The sequence below is a fragment of the Camelus bactrianus genome, chromosome 18 (genome assembly GCF_048773025.1).
Source record: "Camelus bactrianus isolate YW-2024 breed Bactrian camel chromosome 18, ASM4877302v1, whole genome shotgun sequence".
Lineage (NCBI taxonomy): Eukaryota > Metazoa > Chordata > Mammalia > Artiodactyla > Camelidae > Camelus > Camelus bactrianus.
Window position 1 is genome coordinate 37386377 of NC_133556.1, and position 19132 is coordinate 37405508.

General features: G+C 41.9%; 1 protein-coding gene across 3 annotated transcripts in view; it reads left to right on the forward strand.

The window, feature by feature from the left end:
- The window catches only part of LOC141573941 (trafficking protein particle complex subunit 9-like), a 184253-nt gene that overhangs the window by 14232 nt on the left and 150889 nt on the right, over nucleotides 1-19132 (forward strand). For all 3 annotated transcript variants that reach the window (XR_012500440.1, XR_012500441.1, XM_074346849.1), the window contains exons 4-5: nucleotides 16535-16720; nucleotides 17274-17413. The gene's annotated coding sequence lies outside the window, so the exon portion shown is untranslated. The remainder of the gene's footprint in view (nucleotides 1-16534; nucleotides 16721-17273; nucleotides 17414-19132) is intronic.

A 19132-nucleotide genomic window follows, 5' to 3' on the forward strand; every position in this document is an offset into this window, starting at 1 on the left:
CTTAGCAGCTTCTGAAGGGAAACTCTCCAGTTCTCCCTTGATAGGCTTTCTTCCACGGGATGTAACCTGCTGCAGCGTAGATCTGAGCTTTCCATATGGAGTGAGGGTTTGATATCCAAAGTTAGCAAAGAAGGGTCAGATGGAGAAAATCGACGTTAACAATTTATTTTGGGGTTTCATTAGACAAGATGCACTATCGCATAATGGCCCATATAACGTATGTAATTGAGTACAGAACACTGCATTCCTTACTTTCTAATGAGAGCTGTCTTGCAACGTAAGGTTGTCTGCTTTGGAAATTCAGCTCAGCCACTAGGGCACCTGTCAGTGTGTTGGTGTGATTGTATTTACACAGTGCATGTAATCTGGGCTTCCTCAGCCCCAAACACTCCAGTGCAGAATCATAGGCTGTAGCCATCACTTAGTTATACAAATACTTCTACAACTATATGATACAAAAAAAAAAAAAAAGAGAGAGAGAGAGAGAGAGATTGCCTTTATCAAAGTTCCTTTGATTTTAACTGCAAACTGTTGTTGAGCAGCTCTGGTTTCCTTTGGATATGAATATGTACATTTCTTTGCATGTAACTTGGATTTTAGACTAGAACACCAACCTCTAGCTTTCCAAGATCCACAAAAATCATAGCCAAATGACATACGTATTAAATATTTTATTCTTTTCTTCTGAGACAGAATCCTTGAATCTGGGACTTGGGCTGTGATTTTGCTTTTTGCTCTTCCCACACCTCTTGTCGTCTAACTCCTTTTTCCCACGTGGCCTCCAAGAGTTCATGGTCTCCGAGGAGCAAGTGGACACACAACAGTTGGTCGCCAAGCAGTCCTGCTGTAGAGGGAGCCCAGCCAAGAGCTAAAGGACATCATCAGAGAGGGCTTTCTTGAAGAAATGGGCTCTACATTCAGTTATGAGGACAGAGTAAGAGTCAGCCAGGAGAAGGAATCAAGAGGGTGACTCAGGTGGCAGGAGCAGCCCGGGTAGAGGCCTGGAGGCTTGTGGGGTGGGGACTCGGGGAGAGTGCACTGTGTGGTCCAGGGTGGAGGGTGCCCCTGCTTGGGAGGACCCTGGAGTGGGCCTAGGGATGGAGGGCTTTGGAGGAGCTTGGTTTTTTACTAGAACTGACACAGAAGAGGCAGTGAAGGGTGTCAGCAGAAAGTGACCCTCAGGAGAGGTACTCCTGGTTTTGCTTCTGATGTTCTACAGAAAGAAGGGGTCGGGGTGGGTGAGAGCAGCTCTGCCCGTCCCTTTGAGACCCACCCCTTCATTCATTTATTCATAACACATGCAATTCTGAGTGTCCAGGGGAGAGAGGGTGGACTCACAGTAGTAAGCAAAATGTATTGCTTCTTGAGAGCTTAGCAGTGTCAGAAGTTGTCTTAGCGTAGAATGTTCTAGGAACACAGCAGGGGCACCCAACCCAAAGTGCAGAGTTTCGAAGGAAGGAAGGCTTCCTTGCCAAACAGTCAAAATGAGCCTGGAGGCAAGTGGGAAGTAGCAGCAGGTCAGGGGGCACCTGAGGTCATTGGGGACCTGGGTACTGAGGTGAGGCTGGGCGAGCAGGGTCGGGGGTGGGGCTAGAACTCTACCAGGGAGCCTCTGAAGGGTTTGAGGTGGGGTGATGTAATGAAATATGTGCTTTGGGAAGGCTGTCCTGGCTCTGTGTGTGTGTGTGTGTGTGTGTGTGAAGCGGGGAAGAGGGGGAGAGTGCCACCAACTGGGAGGGTCATTAGAAGACCATTGACAGGCTGGGGGGCCACCAGTGGGAGAGGGGCGTCGGGGCTGCTTGAGGACGGCAGGGGCAGTGTGGATGCCGGATTTCCTCATGGGGAGGGCTTATTAACGGGGACCCCCTAGCGGCACCTTGTGGCTGGAAGAAAACGGATGCAGCCAGGTGGACTTTTCTCTTCTTCCCTGCCTTGTGTGATGATCTTAGCTCAGCCAACATTTGGAACAGAAGAGCTAAGTTTCAGGGTAGCCCAGGACTTTGTTGAGCTCGTTCGAGTGAGATCTGGTAGGCTTTATGCTTGTGTTGAGATCTGCAGGTTCACATAGCTAGAAAAGTCCCGTCTTTTGGATTTCCATAGGGGTATTTATTCTTGATAAAATTGCTTTCTTGGTGAGAGGAAATTTAATACAGCTGCTGTCTTTCTCAAAAAAAATCTTATCTTTTAAGAAATTTAATATTCAAAAGAATAGCAAAATTTAAAAATGATAAAGTAAGGCTTTGGTGTAGTTTCTTTGGTTTCTGAGTTAATGTAGAGTTAGAGCCTTTGCATTACTTAAATAGCACATCCTTGTCAGTATTTAAAGAGCTGTTAGTGAGCGCCCCAGGCCCCACTTCTCAAAGCATCATTAAATCTTGCTCTGAAATAGTGAAGTCATAAAGGTCTTGTTGGCAGAAGCCAAACAGTTGGTTTATAATTTGCAGCATAGCACCCTTTATAAAATAATAATAGGTTCAAAATTAAGAAAGTGGAAGATAATTGATTTTTTTTAAAGCTGAAACATAAACTCTCTTGTGTTAATGTTGCAACTGGAAATTTCGAAAAGAAAAGTCCTACTGTAACATCATCTATGTGGAATACATATATGTCTATCACGTTTGCAATGTAACTGCGCTGTGGTTTTTAAGTCAGGACCATTCCAGCTGGGATACTGGCAGTGATGGTTGCTGGTTTTCAATGGAAGACCCTAAATTTGCCTTCTTAGCTTTATTCTTTTCTTTTCTGTTCTCTCTCTCTCTATCTTTTTTTTTTTTTTTTTTTGTAGTGAGAGGGCTCAGTAGTGCTTTGCCAGCATGATTTTGGGGCAATTTGGGGGCAGATATCTTGCACAAGCAGTGAGATATTTCCATGCATTTTACTTTCCGGACATCACCATGGAACATGTGGGGGTTTGTGCCTGCAGGCCGGGATGCTGCAGGACTCCCTGGTCCATCACCTTTATGTCTTGGAGCTGCTCCAGTCAGTGAATGACTTTCTGTGGCTTGGAGGTAAGGTGATCTGATGCAGATGATCAGATGTGTAACTAAGTACTGTTACTTGAAATAGAAAACCTATCAAAAATGGCTCTAAAATACAGGATGAAGGAGGAGAATTGGCTGAGCTGCTTGCATGGGGAATATTCTCAGGTGACTCCCTCATTGTGTCTCCTGTCACTCCCCACCCCCGCAGCCCTGCACGGCAGTCATGCTGAAGCAAGCATGCACTTTCTCAGAAACGCGCTGAATTTCCTTGTGCCTCTGTTTGTTGGCTTTTTTTTTTTGAAAGCACATCTTGCCCTTTGCTTAAATGCCATCCCTGCCTAGTCACCTCTTACACTCATTCGTCTGGACCTCGTCCATACATAGCTGCTGAATGGATGAACAGAATGTAGTATCTCCATGTAGTGGAACATTATTCAGACGTAAGAGTGAATAAAAAAGAAAAAATAAATAAAGGGGAATATGAAAAAGGCCACCTGCTCTTGGAAGTCCACCCTGACTGCTCAACCCGCCCTTTTCCCTTTGAAACCCAATCACTTATGCTCCTCTCTACTCTTTTTGATAGTACTTACCACCTTCTAATAAACTTTAACACTTTCAAAAAAAAAAAAAAGAGAGATGCTGATACCACTTCAACATGGACGAGCCTTGATAACAGCACGTTAAGTGAAAGGAAGCAGACACAAACGGCCACATATTGTTGATTTCAGTGATCTGAAATGCTCAGAATAGGCACATGCAGAGGCAGAGAGCAGGTGATGGTTGCAAGGGGCTGGGTGGAGGGGGTTGGGGAGTGACTGCTAGTGACAGGGGTGTTCTTCTGGGGTGATGAAGTGTTCTGGAAATAGATGGTGTTGAGGGCTGCACAACCGTGAGTGTGCAGAAGACTGTTGAGCGTTGTCTTTGGGAGTGCCTGTGTTTGGGGGCGGATTTATTTTGTTCTCATCCGTGAAGAGTCATCTTTTGCTGAGGCCATTCTACTCCTGTGAGTGGTGAGGCTCAGAGACTTTGCAGAGTCATGTGTTATTTTCCCCCTTGCTGAGTGTAAGCAAAAAATTTTTAAGCCTGAGAAAGTGCTCCATCTGCAGAAATGTCTTTCAGTTTTGCATGGTGTAAAAATCTTGAGAGATTTTTAATCGTTGAGGACAGCCTGTGGGGGAAAACAGCCTGTGAAGCCTGGGTGACACTGGGAAGAGCCGCGCTTCCATCCCTGACAGGGGTGGGGATTTCACCCCCGTTCAGACAGTGAAGGGCGCAGACCCGTGAGAGGAGTTGACAATCGTGAATATTTACGTGTATCCGCTGCTTTATCTTGGATATTAATTTCAAGCTGAGTCAGTTTGTGGCGGCAGCCTCATCCTACATCAGGAATCTATACTATCTGCTCTTTGAGGTGAAGACCTGACAGACTTGATTATTTAACAGTCTCCCTTGAATTGATATCTCTGATTCCTTTGTCAATAGTAAAACAGCAGAAATATAGACGTCCTTTAATGCCGATGTGACCTGGAGCAGGTTTAGTCTCTGTGCCTCAGTGGCCTTATCTGCGGGTGGGGAAGATGATAACAGTGCTTCCCTCAGAGGGGCTGGTGAGGGGAGAGTGAGGAGCACAAAGGGAGGACTTACACGAGATGCTCATGAATGACAAAATTTAGTGCTCTCAGCCTGGTGAGGCCTCAGGGGCAGAGATGGCCGAACAGAGCAGTCCTAGACGGAGCTCGATCCGTGTTGGCAGCTGTTATGATCAGTATCACCACTGTGGGTTATCAGGCAGTTTTAAGACTTGGTAATAGGAATTCATGAATAATGTTAAAAGATTAGACAACTCAGATCCGGTTTACAAAGTTCTCAAGATTTCCTATGAGAAATGGATATTTTTCCCCCATCTTTAATCTGAGTTAAGTCTCTAAAAAACTTCTGTATTCCTCCATCTTTTTTATTTAATTCTCCATTTCTTGAAAAAAAAAGTCTTTAAATGGAGTTACTGGTGTCTGAACTGAGGGTCTCATGCATGCTGAGCACATATTCTCTCAAGTGAGGTATAATCTCCCCGTGATTTTTTTTAAACTTTTCTTTCTTAGTATTCAGAGTTTAGAGGCCTCTAATTCTTTATCTGGAGACATGTCCATGAACCTGTAAATCTATAATTATTGGACAAAATTTGGTTTATGAAAAAATTCTATAAAACATTCTGCAATCCATTCAAAAGGAAATGCTCATTGACATAAAATGTTTCTCCTTTATTGTGATTTCTAATTTTTTGTCTGCCTTAACCTATTAAAAGTAATCCTCATCATCATAATGACCAAGCTTGCTCTGAGTGGACACCTCCCTAAGGCTAAAATGCTTTCCTCATGTTTTACCTCATAGCAGGTGTTTAAGGGTAGGTATCAGTGTCTCCTTTTTTGCAGCTGAGGGATTGAGAGATGGGGCAGCTTGTCCAAAATCTCACACAGCTGGCGCTGGCAGACTCAGGGCTGGAACCCAGGTTGCACAGGATGCTTTCTCAATGGCTCCTCTGATCAGCCCCGTGTAGAGTGGTTTCCCGAACTCCTGTGAGTCCATAAATGAACGATTTTAGCGGTCTCAGTTTGATGAAGCCTTCAAAGGAGACACACCAGTGAGAATGTGAGACAGAGTGGCATAAATTGAAATTGTACATTTTCACAAGTGTTGCATTCTCAGGCAATGACTTAAAAAGTTTATATTTTTTTTTATTTTAGTGCTCTGTAAACACTAAAAACAAAACATTAAAAATGATTATAGTGCAAAATAGGAGTGGGCTTTGAAAGTCCAACCATTGCTAATGATGTTGCTTGTTTTTCTCTAGTGGTGCTTATTGACAGAAAAATTTACAAAGACTGAATTGGTTCTATGTAGTCTTAGTATGGAGGAAAGTTTTGTCAGTGAATATTGTAAGTAAAATCTTTACTCTTTTCTTTCCTGATGATGAATATGTAAGTTGTTTTCATGGCTTAAGTACATTTCCTCATTTGTGAAATTTGAGTGATGCCGTTTACCTTGTTTGACGGTGAGATGTAGACGCCTTGTATACGAAGCACCCAAGAGCTGCTTAGTAAAAATATGCTGTCACAAGGACAGATAGTTTAGAAGGATCAACTCTGAATACTAAAGAGGGTGGCTTGTTTCTGATGCATATTCAATATGCATATATATGAATATATGAATATGGCTTAAAGTAACAAGGATTCCGGGTTTTGTGTGTGTGTGCAGTATGAAGGTTTAATGAAATCTGTATCATTCTAGTGAGACAGGGACTAGTTAAATCACCTTAAGCAGACGGCCTTGAAGATTATTTACACAGAATGTGTGTTGTTACAACTCAGAATTCATGTTGCCGTGTAACCATCCACTCAGACATTTAAATTCGTAGAAATCTGACCAGAACTATTAAGTTTAGAAAAATCCACATTGATCATTTTAAGGGAATAAGCTTCTTTCTTTTGTGATTAAAGAAATTTTGATTTATTTTTCTGCATGCTTAATAGGTTTTAAAATATCAAAACATTGATTTGACATGTCACTTTTTTTAATAGAATAAAGCTCATGCTGTTTTAATGTGCAAATAAATGTTTTTGTATTTCAATACACTTGTATGATTTCCTGGCTCTTTGAGAAGTATTTTGCAAGATACTTAGATTACCTACTGTTGGAAAAATACAGACGTGACTTTTATGAATAGAGGTCTAGTACAGATCTGTTGGTTTTTGCTACAGTGCATGACATGAGGCCTAGGAGAGAGAGCTTTGCTGCTGATTGCCGGAAGGACAGATCCCAGATCTCAGTCTCCCCTCCTGTAAAATGAAGTGGCTGGACTGGATTCTTTCCTCTTCTAAGATGAGTTTCCATGAGCCTGTGTCTTTTGTTTATATTCAAGAGTATTAGCAATGTCAGATTAAATACTGAATACCCCTCCCTTCCCCGAAGCAAACTGCAGTATGTGCTACAGAAGCTTTTAGTTATCTGATTCTTGTTTCTGATTCAACAGGCAATTTTTGTGTTGCATCTTTCCCGGCAACCTGGAAGGTCTTTTTAGCCATAGGAGGCGCTGTTGCACCTTCATACAGTCTTAATTTTCCTGTTTGTAAAAGAAGGCTTAACAAATATTTTTTTGCTTTGATTCCTTTGCTTAGTGCTTCAGAATAGCACAATGTCCATTATGTCTGTCTACCTGGAAAAATTATTCTGCTTATATCTTTGTTTTATTCTGTCATCTCGCTGTGAACATTTCAGACTTGCTGTGCAAACAATGGCAAAATCGGTCTTTTATTCCAGTGTTAGCAACCAGTGAGCCGGGATTTTATAAAGCAGCTAGAAGCGGCCTCTTGAGCACCTTAAAGCTGAAAAGTGTACTGAGTTCCCTGAGTATTGACCCAGCCGCTGTGTGTCATTTGGTGGGAGGTGATTTTGTACATAGAAGAAGGGGTGTAGTGATTTGACTTGGGTTTGCGTGCACGCGCTACCACTGAGCCACGTGAGCCTGAGTCAGTTTGTTCTGAGTTTCTCCCTCGTCTGTGAGATGGGGATGCTCGTATATGCTTTGCAGAATTGTGAGAATTAGAAATTATGTAAATTGTTTAGCACAGTGAGAATGTCAAAGGGCTCATAAAGTTTAGCTCCTGTTTTGTATGAAGCCATCATTTTACAGTCTTTGGCAATTACTAAGAAACAGGAAAATAAGAAAAGCTGGTTTTATGATGAAAGATATTTGAGGAGGTTCCATAGTTCCTATACCCATAATTTAGCATCAGCAAAGTCAGGACCGTTACACAGTCGCCCTGAACCAATGTTAAGCCACAGAATGTTTTGGTACTTCATATATATTGGGGCTTAAGTGGACCCAATACTTATACACATGTTTTCTCCAGCAGCCAACTGAGAGATGACACAGAAGAACAGACAGGCAATAAATGTCTCCTTTATTACTGATGAAGCCATGTTCTCCATGAAATTCAGGGCTGTGGGAAAATGCGTGTCATGATACTGTGTCCCAGAATTAGAGACTCACGCAGTCCCAGGTAACTCTGGGCCACAGCGAGCCTTCCCTTAAGATGATTTGCCCCATCCTACCATGGAGCTGAGCATCCCGGGTGCTTCCCAAGGGTGGCCAACACTGGAGGGAAAGGAAAGGTTTCATATGCCCTGCTTGTCTCTCCGGACTCACACCTCAATCTGTTATTGTGAAGAGTGATAGCCGTTGGCCAGGGGTCAGGAGTGTGAAGTGGGAAGCACTCTCCATGGACCAGAGGAGTGTGGAGGAGGCATCCCTTCTCTCAGTTTAAACAGGTGGTGGGATGCAAGAGAAGGGTGCTCCCCAAGAGTTTATAAGAGGGGAAATAAGGATTTCCTTTGGGACTCTGACTAGCCATGAAACACAGAAGATGATTAGTAGGGAGACTTGTAAATCACTTTCTTATTAAATTCACATTTGTTGAGCACCAAAAATGTGCTATATTCTTTTCTGAGCGTTTTACAGAAATGAATCCTTCAAACTTCACAAGTGAGTAAGGGAGATTTGATTGTTATCCCAGGTTTGCAATGTGGAAATTGAGGCACGGAGAGAGTATGTAAGTTGGCCAAGGTCACAGAGCTAGTAAGTGGCAGAGCTGGTATTTAAACCCTGGCTGTCTGGTTTCCAGGCTCCCAGGGATCGGCTTTGGGTGTTTAGAGGTATCTGCATCCCTGGATCTCTGTACCTCTGTGCATCACTTAGCCCAGAAAGGACAGGGAAAGGAGAGTTACACAGGTGCTCACAGTCGTGTCTCAGCCACTGTCAAAGGACAGTGCACCGTGATTGGCGTTAAATGTCTTCTGGGCAGCAGATCTGTTCGTATAACAGAAATTTAGTCCATTGAGTTAATCTAGAAACCCTTCCTGCTCTGCTTCTGTCCATGGTTGCCATGTGACTGCCTGCCCGTGATTGGGCCATTGAGGAGAATCTGTACTCATAGTTGAACTCTGATATTTCAGTCTGGTTCGTAGTTTCACATCTCCTGTTACATTAATAATTTCAATTTCTGGTTTCTTTGCATCAGTCTCTCATGAGTTTGGTTAATGTGACATCAGTCCATAGGAGCCCAGGGTTGATGACGGTATATTTTCTGAGCATGTTGTGGCACATCTACCCGTGCGGACCTGGGTGGAAGATTTCCGCCTTCCACACTGATTTCCCCGAACAGCAGGGTCCTCTCCCACCCCCGGATGTGAGGCTGGGAGCTCTCAGAGTAGGCCAGTCAGAGGCCAAGTCCACCAATCAGAAAATGATGAAGTCCTTGGAAGTGGGTTTAATAGAAAAAAAGGGCTTCCAGGTAGTCCGATGGGCTGTTCGAGTCCATTTGGTGAAAAGCTATCCACTGTTTCTGGTTGAGCTGCTCCTTTGCTGTTGAAAAGTCTGGATTACATGGAGGGATTTTAAAAAGCAGAAAGGTGTGATTTCATGTGGTACATCCACACCGGTGAGAAGTGATGGATGACCGCCTGTGTGAGGCATAGACAGAGTCTTACAAACTTCATAAAACAGCTTTAAAAGCTCTGCCATCTGAGTGCACTTCATATGGGGTCCAATTCATGACTGGGCATGCTGAGAGGGCAAATAATTGATAATGGCAGAAAGGACACGGAGGCATCAAAAAGGTCTCAGTCATGTTCCCTGTTTAAAGGATGTGGCACAATGTAATATATTTGAGCTCGTTCTTCACTGAACAGTTTCGAGTGTTTTCTGGGACTCCCCAGTGCACCAAGGTTCCGTACAGCTGGGTGTCCCCTCAGTGCAGCTCTGTCAGGGCTCATCCTGGGCTGACGTGTTGTCACAAGGAGCAGGACGGTCAGCGTCCCCGGCTCCTCCGAGCTCCGTTTCTTCATCCGCAATGCTGGGTTTCTCTTCCCTGTCTACTTAGTAGGGTTGCTGAGAATCACACGTGATGGTTGTCAGGGGCGATTTGTGGTTGTCCCTGTGATAGTCGTATAGTGAATATTTGATAGAAACTCTTGTTTTTTATTAAAATTATGGCTCCTAGATTGCAGTGGTTTTTAGTCTGCATTTACTCTTTTTATAACTTTATTCTTATTTTTAAATATGCACTTATTTTTATTTATTTTTATGAAGGTACTGGGGACTGAAGCCAGCACATTGTGCATGCTAATCAGGTGTTCTACAACTGAGTAATACAGACCCTCCTTGTCTGAACTTAAAAATAAATATTTCAATACACAAAATAGCTCTTAAACACCATCATGGGACCAATTTTCTGTATAGACAATTGAATACATATGCTATTTCAATAAGAATAAATGTTGTTGGGACATACTTTCTGAATCTGTTTACGTGTTTAAAAACGATCATAGGTAGTGATAAACACGAGTCTTGGATCCACTACTTAGGGTCTGTTTTGCCATCATGGGAAATTATATTCTACAGAGAAGGCTAATTGGGTCTCGTTGATATTTGGATGATTTAGCAGATGATGAAGGCTTTCAAAAGCTGACAGTTTTGTATTTTAAACTAACTACAAAGTTATCTTCTATAAATTGGAAGTCCTCAGCTTGTGAATTGCCCAGTAATTCAGTGTGTACATGTCTGTGTCTCTGTGAACGTGTGTGTGTGTGTGTGTGTGTGTGTGTGTGTGTGTGTGTGTGTGTGTGTGTATGTGATTTCAGGAAGGTAGAAATAAGTTCCATATAGCCTTCTGATACCTTTCTCTTCCAGTTCAAGGTGTAGGCATATATTTATACAAATAAATTGATACTCTTTTGTCATTTGGCATATTGGTGGGAATAAAAGGTTTTCATACTTGTTTCAGAAGGGTTGGGGAGAATGAGCTTAGAAAATAGGAGGAGATAGAGGCAGGAAGGTTCTTTATTCTTTGTGCAGGATGAGAAACAGTAGCTTTTCTTTTTTCTACTAAAGCAAACTGGCACTGAATTGTAACATATTATTACTCAGAATTTTTTTCTGATCAGATACGAGCGCCTCAGATTTTTCAAGGCAACATGAATGATGAAATGTGTTTTAGCAGTTACCATTAAATGCAGTTTTATTTTTTAAATAAAAGGCTATAGCCTGTTCTTTCTTCCAGCGTTACAAGAAGTTCCCATTGATCCAGGTACATGATAATTGTGCTTAGTTTCTTCGGGTTACTGTTTTTTTTTTTTCTTTTAAGTGCTTGTTTCATTGTGGTGTGAATGAATGTTTAAAATTTCTGGATTTTGGTGTTTAGAACATGCTGATTTATCAGAACTGTTAAAAACCTGATTGTTGTTTGGTCCTCGTTTGGTGGGGCAACCTATTGATTTCTGTTGTCTGTTAAAGAGGGAAATTCTTCCTCTAGCCTGTAGATCATTAAGTGAATGGTTTGCAGTGTGCCTTTAAAATTCTTTGAATGCATTGAGCATGTTTGTCCAGTGAATTTTGAATTGACTCATAGTAATGACTTTGTTTGATTCTGTGGCTTTTGCTCCTCTCCACATGAATTTGAATTCTCTGTTGCATTTTGTATACGTGTTCTTAACAGGGGAAGAAATTTTGCATTTTTTACATAGGTGGGTTTTCCTATCCCCTCTGAATGCCTTCTGTAATTGATACAGCGAAAATCTGTTATTGCAGTGCTTAATTATTTCATAAACTATTTTTTGGCTTAATCAGAAACAATGACAAAGAATGATAATAAAAAACATGAAAACCTTCCTTCCTTTGAAGAATAGAAATGAGGTGGTCAGGCTCACGCGTGCTTTGTACCTGACACCCTTACTTTCATGTCATTGTGTATCATGATTCGGAGATGGAGTTGCTTCAGGTTTGTAGATTTTTGTTTTAACATTTGTGTTGAATTCATTCTCTAGGCTGATGTTTCCTGTTGCGTTTGTTGAAAGTGTAGGTGAAGGGAAACAGATGCTACGTTTTGTATTCAGGAGGCCTGAGTTGCTGAAGAGAATAGAGTAGAGGGTGGGCTGAGGAACAGAGTGACACTCCCTCACCTCCAGGCTGAAATTGATGAACAATGAAATCAATTAGGTGTATCGGTATTTATTTGACCAATAGAAGTCAGAGGGCCCAGACTGTCTAGTTATGTGCAATGGAAAGTACTGAATTCACCTGCAGAATTAGGTGACTTACCAAGTAGAAGCAGCTTAGAGCAATCAGAAAAATCAGTTCTATGATGAGATATAAAAAGAATATAATATCTATTATTTCTGAAACTTTTCTATGTTAAGTTGTGTAGAGCTAAAATTAAGTTCCAAGCACCAGGAGTTAAGAGTCTGGGTGTTTCTGTGGGATCGTTATTCAGGGATGTGTCTAGACCCTGCTGGAATGGCCGAAGCTGGCAGGAAAAGACCCAGAGCCAGGATTTGTCATCCTAGGGTGTCCTCCATAATGGTTCCATGTGATAGCCCATGATTGGGTTAACAAATTTAACAGACACCAGACGCATGTCAACCTTAAGAAGAAAAAGTGTGCTTAGTAACTGCTTTCAAGCAAGCACCTGTGTATCCTCACTCCTGTCTCCTTGCCATAAAAAGCAGAGACAATGCCTTGCTTGCATATTTGAGGTTTTAGATAGCACTCTGTTCATTGCACAGCAATGACCCAGGCCCTCAGCTATAAATGCTGGGCGTGCGTGCTGTTAGATAGTCTATTATCCCCAAAACACGGACCTGGCTGGACAGGTGGTCTGCTTTGTAATGAATATCTAAAGAATTTATCTTGTTCCCCTCTCCCCATGACTCCCCTAAAGGTAAACGAAGCCTTTTTACTCATTGTGGATTCTACAAGCTCTGTCTCATCCTGTCTTTCCCCAAGTTCCTGTTTACTATCACACAACTGTTAAAGACTATTTTCTTTGATTATACACAATAAATATGGGAGCATTTGAGAGGCTCTTGGAGTTGGCTCCCTACTCCCTCTCGCTTTCTTTCCTATTTCCACAGGCTTGAGTATTTCATTCCATGTCGGTTAGACTTCTGCCAGCCAGAACCCACAGTTCCAGGTGAGAAGGATGCAGACTTTATCTCTCCTACCCGAGGGAGAGACAGAAGAGAATTGAGATCTGCTCCCCCGTGGTCCCTTCCTGCCCCAGGGCCACTCCAGATCACCTGCAGCCTTCTGGCCTCTGCTCTCAGGGCCTCTGTGCCAGGACTGACTGCAGCCTTTTCTTCTCTTGTCAATATTTCCTGTGCCTTTCAGGAGTTGGTCTCTTCTCTGCAATTCCACCCTGGCAGATGTGATGGTGGTCAGCGTGCTGGTGGGCAGTCATTTGGGGACTCCCAAGAGCCATTCTGATTTTCCTGAGTCTCTCATTCGGGGTTACAAAACTGTCGAGAATCGGAGGAAGCCCATTCACGTGAGGTCAACACAGTATTACATCACTTTCATTTTATTTTTGAATTTTCAGTGGAGAAATTATTTGTAACAAACTGTTCCAGATTTTCGGCCGCCTGCTTTCCTCACCACTATTTCCTTGTTGGCTCTGGTGCTTGTTTAAAGAACCAGGTTTCTTCTCTGGTCATTTCTAGCAGCTGGGCTTGCCGAATCCTTGATCTGCATTTGAAGCAGAATGCTTCTTCGTGATGTCAAACTGATTTTCCTTGTCATGTCTTAATATTTTGTGTACACTCAGCAACTGTTTCAAGTGAAATGCTCTTGTCCAATTTCGGTTAACTCACATTTGCTGAACTCCTGCTTTCATGCTGAGGGCAGTTTCTTCTTCCTGTAATAAAATTTAGCAATTTGCATTTACTATGGGAAGGTACTGGCCCGAGGTGCTTTCGTTCTTAAGAGTTTTAATAACAATTCACCCATTAAAATGTACAGTGGTTTTTACTCTATGCCCAGAATTGTGCATCCCATTCAATCTTAGAACATTTTCATCCCCCCAACAGGAAGCTCCTTACGCTTAAGCAGACATCCCCATCTTCCCCATCCTCCCACAGCCCCAGGGAGACACTTTTCTCACTCTGTGGGTTTGCCTCTGCTGGAAATTTCATGTAAATCGAGTTACTTCATATAAGTGGAAGCATCTATTGTGACTGACTTCTTTCACACTGAGTAACGTTTTCAATATTTGTCCACGTTGTGGCCTGGGTCAGTACTCTATGCTTTGCTATTGCTGAATAATATTCCTCTGTATGGCTGGGCCCCTCTGTTTACCCATTCATCACGTGATAGACATTTGTGTTGTTTCTGCTGTTTGGCTGTGATGAGTAATGGCACCGTGAATATTCCTGTAGGAGTTTTTATGTGAACATTTGTTTTCAGTTCTCTTACGTGTGTGCCCAGGAAGCAAAATTGCCTGGTTATTCAGAAACCAAATGTTCAACTCTCTAAGGACCTGCCAGGCGTTTTTCCAAAGTGGCCAGGCTGTGTTAAATCCTCACCAGCAACGGCTGCGACCTCTGCATCTTCTGTGTCCTCATTAGTGCTTGTTACTATTTTTTTGATTATAACCTGTTGTAGTGAGTGTGAAGCGGTTTCTCCTAGTGGTTTGGCTTGATTTCCCTTACAGCTAATGATATTGAACATCGTTTCGTTGTGCTTATTGGTCATTTGTATATTTTCCTTGAAAAATATTTTTCAGATCCTCTATTCATTTTTTAATTGAGTTGCCATTTTATTGTTGAGTTGTAGGAGGTTCTTTTTGTTTTTGTTTTTGTTTTTTTTTTTTTGGTAGATACAAATTCCTTATCAGATAAATGATTTGAAAAAATTTTCTGCTGTGTGTTGTTTTTTCACTTTCTGGATGGTGTCCTTTGAAGCAAAGTTTTAAAATTTGATGAACTCCAATTTATCTCTGTTTTCTTTTTCCTTGTGCTTTTGGGGTAATATATAATATCTGAGGTATTTTATTTAAACTTTTACATATAAAATAACTTAATTATTAGGACCGTTCTAGGAGACGGGTGCTTTTGTTGTCCCCAGTCTATGGATAGGAGACTGGGATGCAGAAAATTTCACTGACTTATCAGTGTCAATGCTACCCAGTGCTGTGGGAGTTCAGACCCTCATGTTTGTCCCCAGCATCTGTGCTCTTCACCACCATGCTCCACTCCTTCCTGGAATCGTTAATGAAAAAGTCTTTACTTTTTTGATTTCTTGTTAGTTTTTGTTTTTCTCATTGGGCCCTCATCTCCTCATTTTCCTTAAAGAGATCAGTGTAGGTTTATTTTAGGTCTCATGTAGGCAGAAGCATTGCTATCAGTTAACTTCTTTATTACTCACTCCCCAGTGATGGCTGTTGCTAATTGACTTAATGAAGTCTTGCTTTAGTCTCTCCTTCTCATGACACTAACAACAGAGTCATGACTTACAGGATGCTTAAAGAAAAAAGTACTTGATTGATTTTATTTTGCTACCCAATCAAACCAATCAAATAAAAACCCCAGAGTTGACACAGACGGTAAGCCCTCCAGAATAGGGTCACTGTCTTCCTTGTGTTTCATTTGTTTGGTCACAGTGTCTGGATAGTGCCTTGCTGTCCAGCAGTTTTGTTAGGATACAGTGCTCGTGAATCATTGTAAGGACAGAATTTTGACAACAGACTGTGGTGTTCATTTCACGAGGGAAAAGTTAATATAGAAATACTGCTCAGATCTATTTTAAAATTAAGCTTGGAATTTTGAGAAGAGTTCAAGAAACCATACAAAGATCTTTTTCACTAATTTTAGATCTATCTTAGACAAATTATGGTTACATAGCAGAGTACCTTATCAAGTAGATTTGACAAGAGGTGTGTATTATTGATTATTTGTTTTAGTTGAAATATTCTACCTGGGATAAAATATTCAGTGCCCATAAATGAACAAATATGTTTGTATTTCTATGCAACATGGGAGCAGACTTCATATGTTTCTATATAATATATATGACTGTGTGTTTTAATCTGTCTTTCAGTGTTTTTATAGTTTTTCAGCAATGTTGTAACTTTAGAATTCTTCTAAGAAAATCACCCCAGATTCTAGTGCAGTTTGTACTGTGTATCCTGTCTTATGCATGGGATTCCACTGTCCCCACAGGGAGGAATTTCTTCTTCTATTGAGTTAGTATCAGAGTTAAAGGAATTGTGATTTCTAGGCCTTTGCTCTCCATGTGTTTGCAGTTGGCTGTCAATCGCGATTTTCCCTTTCTTGAGTTTTCATTGTTCAATTAGAATTTTTGAAAATAACTATTAATATGTTGCATCGGTCTCCCTAGAAACTTGATGTGTTTGTGCTTTTCAGTTTTCAATTTATGAAAAATGTAAATACACACTTGATTTTAAGTAGTCCTTTTTCACTAGATATTTGGTTACCTCTTTATAGTTAAAATATTTTTTTCCCAATGAATGAATCGGTGTGCATGTTTTAAAAGATACCTTACTTTTTATTTTTCTTATTGTAACAGTTATATTCATTGTAGAGAATTTAGAAAATACGGATAAACACAGTAATAACATCACAATGGCCTCTAATCTCACCTAGGCATACAGTTGTAAGGTTTGAAATTGAGAATTACAAGTCCTCTCACATTGTTCTTCTTTTTCAAGTACGTTTTGGTTACTGAGACCCTCGAATTCCCATATGAATTGTAGCAGCAGCTAGTCAGTTTCTGCAGAGGAGCCCGCAGGGATTGTGATCGAGACCACGTTGAATATACGGATCGTTCTGGGGAGCACTGCCATTCCAAGAGCGCTGTCTTCTGATCCAGCAATGTGCGTGGTTTGTCTGTCCAGGTATTTAGGTTTTGTTTAATTTTTTTTTTTAACAATGCTTTGAGTTTACAGAGTTATTTTACTTTTTTTTTTTTCCCTTTATACTGAGGACAAGTGTGCCAAGTACCGGGATCAGAAGTGTATTTGAGCCCCGCCACTTGCTGCCACCATGGTCGCTGTGCCCTTGCTTCACCCGCTCTACAATCTTGCACAGAATAGGACCTCAGTAACTCTCTCTCTCGAATGATTATATGCTTGTTGGATGATGCTTGAGAGTCCGTGTGATGATTTTTATTCCCCAGCCTTTCCCCACTTCTTTACTATGCCCTTTCTCTTCCTTTCCTCCAGCCTGGGTTTCAGTTTACCTGTGGCATTGATTTTTCTTGTCTGTAGACACTTCCTTTCACTGGTTCACGATAATTTTACATGTGGGCTGTGGAAACTTGCTAGATGTCAAGAAAGAGCCAATCCATTGCATGCTAGTATTTTTAGAGTGCATTATTGTTTTATCGATTGAAATTAAATCAGGGTGACCCCCTGAGCCCTCCCGTGAACTGTTTTTGCCTTCCTACAGGTGATAATGCTCTGGTTGCTGAATGTGCCCTTTCCCCAGACTTGGTTTTGGAGTTAAGTCACCATCAGTGGAGCCCTCTCTTTTAAAGATGAAGAAAACATTTGCTCCTTCTCCCTGGTTGGGGACTTGGATGAGATGAGGTAACAGATAAAGAATGGAGCCCCACCTCATTCTAACACCCGCTCGTTCCGTTCTTTCTCCACGGAAAAAGAGTACAATTCAACACTATAAAGACTGATTGTGAGCAAATGAGATAGACAGGACAACCGAAAATTTATTAAATATACTTTCATGCCAGAAACAAATGTATTATATACACAAAAAGCACACAAAACACGGTAGTACCGTGATTACAAACGTGGGTCCGAGTTCGAGTCCTGGTCTGGAGAGACCAGTCCTGTGAGATGGAGAACTGGTAGGTCGGCTTAGCCTCTCCCGGGCTTGTTTTCTGTCCTGTAGAGATGGGGCTCGCTAGGCGTCCCTCCCCCGTAGAGGTGGTGTAGGGTGTAAATGATGCACGTGGGCAGCCCGAGCACAGCTGCTCCTTCCTCGTAAGTGCAGGAGAGCATAGCTTTTGTGGTGAAGGCTTTATAACAGCCTCGTGTATACTCTCAGTGCTCCGAAGGGATGCCTTGTGGTTTGGAGATGGGATTCTCATTTCTGTAAATACCCAAAGATTGTGTAATTGGGCCCTGCTGATTTGAATCTATTCTTTAGAAAGTACTTATTGTAGATATATTTTTCAAGCATGCATGGTTTTTTCTTTTATTATTTATTGTTCTACCCTCTCTCTTGGTGGGACTTTTCATGGAATCCAGGAAACAGCCCTAAGCCACCTAGCTCTTCACACGTCTCCGTGGCGGTTTTCTTCCCTGACTAGAAGAGGGTTCTGCATAGGGAATTTTCTTTGTTCCCCTTTTCTTGGAGTCTCTCTGTCTGTCTGCCCACCTCTCACCTGTCCAACTGTCCATTTCTCTACCCACTGATTCTTCTGACTTGTTCCAAAAAGCATTTCAGGCAGCTTACAGAAGAACAGATACCAAATAAACAGGTTAGAAAATGGGGCCAAGTTCAGACAGTGAGGCTAGGAGGCGAGCCTGTGTGAGGGTGGCAGGCATGAGAGACACGCGTCTGCCCTGTGACTTATAAGATCGACAACAAGAGTGTGCCTGAGGCTCCCAGCAGACACAGGGAAACAGGGCTTGTGGGAGATGCTCACTGGCTGTGAAATAAATAAGTGGCTGAGGAGAAGAACAGCCTTTCCAGCTACTAAGGCTTAGGAGAATATTTTGAGTGTCTTCAACATCAGAGTATTTCATCTTTTCTTTTATCAGAGTTCTACATATAGTTGGTTACATTCTGTACCTGGAAATTTCTACAAAATTTCTTCCCACGTGTCTCCCATGACTCGGGAATGGGGTGGTTCTGCTCATTGACTGGGGTTGGCCAGAAACCGAAAATGACAGCTTCAAAGGAGCCTGGGATTTGTCAGTTATGTTTTGTCAGTACTGTAGAGTTCAAAAAAAGCTTTCACAGTATCTCTCCATCTGAGGCGGCAGCGTGCTCTCTTACCAGCATCAGGAGCTCAGGGCCTCAGTATGGTGGGGGCTGACTGCATTGCCGTCAAGACAGCTGAGCTAGTCACTGCAGGTGTGGTTCTATTACATAAGGCCTTTCTTGTTCTTTACTTGAATGTTTCAACAGGGAGTTAATTAACTGAGTCAATTAACATTTAATAAATATGATGCTTTGTTGAAAAGACAGTTATAGACAGAATATAAGCTCTGAAGCCTTTAAAAACGGTTTCATTACTGAAATTTCAGTAGGGGAGATACACAGTTTATCTTATTTATGCCTCT